At 37.8% G+C, this 5,218-nt stretch overlaps 1 long non-coding RNA gene across 1 annotated transcript; it reads left to right on the plus strand.

The window, feature by feature from the left end:
• Nucleotides 1-316: 316 nt before the first annotated feature.
• On the plus strand, nt 317-4,218 carry LOC107769770 (uncharacterized). The gene is made up of 2 exons (XR_001644481.2): nt 317-1,212; nt 3,915-4,218. It is a non-coding gene; the product is annotated as an uncharacterized LOC107769770 (long non-coding RNA).
• The last annotated feature ends 1,000 nt before the right edge of the window (nt 4,219-5,218 follow it).

Consider the following 5,218-nt stretch of genomic DNA (forward strand, 5'->3'; position numbering starts at 1 on the left):
CATAAAATTTAAAAATACAAAAAATAGTTTCATTTGTTACCTCAATGTGTAATTTTAATATTTTTGCATTATAATGAATTAGTAATAGTTGTATTTTAATTTGTTCTTTAGAAAAGAAGAAAAAACCAAATTAATTTTAAGATGGACATGGTCTTGATTTTAAAATCAAAAGAAGGTCCAAGAGAGGGCCATTCTTAGACAAAAGTTGGCCCAAGAATTTGGCCAAGCCCAATTTCTTTCTTCTCCAACCCATAAGCCCATACCCACTAACCTAAAGACCCCTTCATCTCCACATTAAAATTTAAAACCTAGAAATCCCTACTTGGAGGCCAGCCGCAGAACTAAAAGAAGACCCCCCCTGGAGATCGTCTTCTTCGAACCCCCTGCCCCTAGCGTTGCTTCTTCTTCCTCTACACGCCCTAACCTTCAGGTCCTTCATAACACACAGACCATGAAGCTTCAGCCGTTTTCCATGGATGGAAGCTAGGCTTCTTCATCTTCCAAAAACAAAAACACCAACAGACCCCAAACTCTCTTCACCATTCACTTGCAGCCGCTAGGAACCCTAGGAGACCCCTCACAGAGACCTGAAGCATAGCTTTCACCCTCATAAGGAACGACCCCTCATTTTCTTCTTCAACCAAAAGAAGACTTGAACCCTAAGCCACTAACCTCCAGAACCACGACAACCCTGAACTTCTTCATCTTCAACACACACGGCACACAACCTAGATACCCTAAACACCATAAGAGAGAACTTAACACAGACAGTAGCTGGACGTCTTCTTCAAGAGAGAGCCGCAGGAGACCCATCGTCTCTTTGCTTGGAAGAAAACAGAAAGCTGCCTCTTTCTCTTTAATCGCTTACTCTTCGAATCTCCTCTCTATTGTCTTCCTTCACCTCCAATCAACTCCTTAGGTCACAGAAAAATGGCGGAGCAGGAGTCGTTTGCTTTCCATGCTGAGATCAACCAACTGTAGAGTCTTATCATCAACACTTTCTATATTAACAAAGAAATCTTTCTCCGTGAACTCTTCAGTAACCCTTACGATGTGCTAGACGAGATCCTCTTTGATAGTTTGATTGACAAGACTCCGAGAACGAGCTGAAAAACAACATCGACAAAAGTGGAGTTCGAAATTTCCTTTGAGGGCTCCAGTTGCCGGCTTTTACTTGTATTTCCAAACAGAGATCGGTAAAGACCGTTGAAGGTTCATCTCTTCTTTCTCCTTAATGTTAGTGTTTTAATTATTTGTGAAGATTTTCTTTATACATTCATGGACCATATCATGTTTGCTTTACTTTTTCTTGTTATTTGGGTTTGATTATTCTTGTGTGCTATGATTCCATAATTTGATATCTAATTGTCTTGTGGTGATATTACTGGACTGATCATGTAGTTAGTTTGGTTTGAATTATTATTTGTTATCATTATTATAATTTAAAAAAAGAGAAAGAATAAAGAAAAAGAATGAGTTATTCGAAATGTCATGGAGATTTGATCGTGAAAAATGTGATGTGTGCTATTGGGCGTTAATTGAAATGTTAGTGATTCAAAATAGTATTGGGGTCTTGGTATTTGGACTTGATAATTCCAAAGACTTTGAGCTACTAGATAAACATGAATGTTGGACTTAGAAGACATGTAGCTTGTTTTATTGGTGCTTATCGTTTTGCTTGTCGCTTCATTTCACTGTGTTTAAAACCATTAGGAGCATGTTTTGACCCACCATACTTGCTTAGGTGAACCTCTAGGCATGCTTTGAATTTATTATTATGATTATGTACATGTTTGCATGACATAATTACGATTTCTAAAAATGAACATTCGTAGCTTGCTTTAGGCGCGTTTTGAATCTATCATCGTGATTGTGTACACATTCGCGTGACATAATTATGATTTTACAAAAAAAATTGAGGTATGTGTTCGTGCAACGTCGGCTAAAATTTCTTAATAATAACAAAGCGTCATTAATTGTGGATACGTTCACGTGACATGATTTCTGACGCGTCAAACAAATGGGTACACGTGCGCGTGACCTGTTTTAAGATAATTTCTTAATTAAAAAAGGCAAATACACATAGGTTCTAAAATGAGTAATTATACAATTTGATTAAGCCAAGTATGATCAAAGCGACCGTGCTAAAACCACGGAACCCGGAAATGTCTAACACCTTCTCTCGGGTTAACAGAATTTCTTACTCGGATTTCTGTGTTCGCAGACCATAAATAAGAGTCAACTTCCTCGATTCAGGATTTTAGACCGGTGACTTGGGACACCATAAATTATTCCAAGTGGCGACTCTAACTTTTATATAAATAATCTCGTTTTGATTGTCACTTAAATTGAAAAAACTCCCTTATACCCTTTCGGGGTAGAAAAAAGGAGGTGTGATAGCTCTGGCGACTCTGCTGGGGAAAAGAACCCATAACTTCTGGTTCAGGGTTCAAAAATTTGAGCTTGTTAATATGATCTATGCTTGGATTTATTGTTTGTTGATATTACTGTATTTGTGGACCTAATGTGCTAATTGGCGCTTATTTACTGTTTTGATATTATTTGAATTGTATTAAACTGTCTTTTTACGCTTCCCTTCTAAGTCTTCTAAAATATGGTGCACACGTATGTATGACTCACTTTTTTGTTAGAATTCATACCAAATAGAACGAGCCTGGGTCAGTAACTAGGATGGGTAGACTTTCGTGCTCCCGGTACGTTGCCCCCACCTCAGCTCGAGTTGTCCGCTCAGGTAAGCCAGGTCTAAAACACAACCCCAAGTTTAAACTTAGAATAACATAACCTCATACCAGATCCCTAGTAGGAACATTTCTTACATCATGTGCATTAGACTTAGGGGACTCAACACAGGGGTTGGGTCCGTCTAGGGCAGGTGTACCCAAAAATAAAAGACATTCCTAATGCATCCTATGTGCTACATGTTGCATTTTTTCAAGGGTAAAAGAGTCATTTGGAGAACTAATAATGGCTGAGGGTAAATGAGAAAGGAAAGAGGGTGAAGTGTGATAATAAATCAAGTAGGTCCCAGTTATGTTTTTCTTTCACATTTTTTTAAGAAAAAGACCAAAAAAATATGAAAAATCCATAAAGATTTTGCACTTTCCCATCATTTTCCAAAAATCAAAAAATCACAAATAAAAGGAAAAAAAATATAAAAAGAGTTTACATGTTTCATCCTTTTTCAAAAAAGACAAAATATATTTTTCTCTAAATTAGTTATTTTTCTTAATTCTCGCCCGTATCCAATCGTCCTGAACTACGCATACCAGATTCTCGTCTTTTGGGGCGTGATATGTAGGCAACCCACATAGAGTCCGATCTTCCTGGTGAGTCTTAGGTTCTTGGCTTCGCGGGGTCTTAGCCAAATCTTGCATGTCTAGCCACTTTTGGCCACATCGGTCATTTTGCAAAATATAGCTATTTTCGCAAAGTGATTTGTTTAATTGTGTCTGGAGAGTCTTCAATCCACAATTAGGTGTCTTTTTACTTTAAGGCCCATCCTTGTCAAATTTACGTGTCTAGCCGCTTTTGGCCACATCAGCCATTGTTGCAAATGGGGTCATTTTTGCAAAAGTGGTTCAGTGACCCATGTTTTAGAGTTCTAAGTCCACAATAAGATGTTCTCTCTGTTTAAGATCTATTGTGTTAAATTTGCATGCTTAGCCATTTTGTCCACAGATCATTTCTATAAAATGGGTCATTTCTGCAAAGTAATTTTTCCATGCCTTAGAGGTCACTTTTGTCGAGTTTGCACTCCTAGCCACCTTTTGGCCACATCAGTCATTTTGCAAAAATAACCTCAATCATGTCTTGTATGTATCTAATAGGGAGTGTTATTCTCTCATATAGTGTTCTAAGTCTTTAACTCTATTTGGTTTGAGTTTTTCATACAGGTGTGAATTTACTTACCGGAGATTGAGTATGACAGATACCCCGGGACCATCCAGTCAGGACAGTTGCATCCAGGAGTTGCTTAAGGAGATTTTTTTATGTTTTGAGTCTGTTTATTTTTATGTGTTATCCTGTAATTTATAGTCATGTTCAGTAGTACTGATTCTTTTAGTTGGTGTCAGAGTTTGTTGTAGTGTAGTTGAGTTTGTCAAGTCTTCCGTTATTGTATTTCCTGTTTTATTTTTGAAAATAAAAAAGAGTTGTAAATGAAAAATCCAAAAAAAAGGATTTTTATTTTTTGTTTAATTTATCCATTACTTTTCCCGAACTACGCAAAGATTTGATTCATGTGGCATCATGATACATAGGCAACCTATATAGGGTTTGATCGAATCATTTTTTAAAATTCAAAAAAAAAAGAAAAAAAGAAAAAAAAGAGATGAAATTATGGGATGTGAGAAACGAAAGGAAAGAAAAGAGTGATAATTAGAAGAATAAAAAGAGGAAGGAAAATGAGCAAGCCAAGAAGTGTTAGAAAAGAAAGAAAACAGAAGATTGAAATGAACAAAATTGGGATGATGCCAAGTGACCTTGTGACCCTCGAAGTCATTCTAGAACCGTTAATTGTTGCTAGGTGCATTGCACGCAATATGATATTTTTAGCTGTTAAATGCCCTAATGCTAACAGGATGACCCCATTTTGTTCCTTTTGTTATCTTCATTGAGCAAAAGGGTGGTTGGTTTGTGGTTCTTAAGTAACTCATCCATACAACACAAGGTCAAACGGCAAGGTAGCCATGGCTAGCAAAGACTTGGACACGAGTGTTATTGATCCGTCTAAGGTTATTGTTGAGTCAGAATCTGAGTTGAAGGAAGAGGTCTTAAGGTTGAAAGGACAGATGGCCAAAATATACCAAGCCTGGATTAGTGGGCGTCCTACACCATTGTTTCCCATTAACTACGCTGAAAACCTTGTCACCATTATGCCACTGTCACAAATCCAGATTCCCAGTGCTGCTGATATCTCCCCACAACCTTTTCACACTCAACCCGCCAAAACTGCCTCATATCCCGTTTCTTTGACCACTCATGTTTTGGTACCTCCTCCACCAGCTATTTTTCCTCGATCCTGTAGCGAGGCTGTGTTTAAAATCCCCGATGCCCAACACTGTGCTCTAGAACAAACTTTCAAGGTCTTAGTTCCATACTCTCACGCTCCTCATTTTGAGCCTCCCAATGAAACTAAAAAGCGTGCTAAGACAGTGGAGCAAGATAAGATATCCAGGAAGGTGAAAATCTTATAGCA

The sequence above is a fragment of the Nicotiana tabacum genome, chromosome 18 (genome assembly GCF_000715075.1).
Source record: "Nicotiana tabacum cultivar K326 chromosome 18, ASM71507v2, whole genome shotgun sequence".
Classification (NCBI taxonomy): Eukaryota; Viridiplantae; Streptophyta; class Magnoliopsida; order Solanales; family Solanaceae; genus Nicotiana; species Nicotiana tabacum.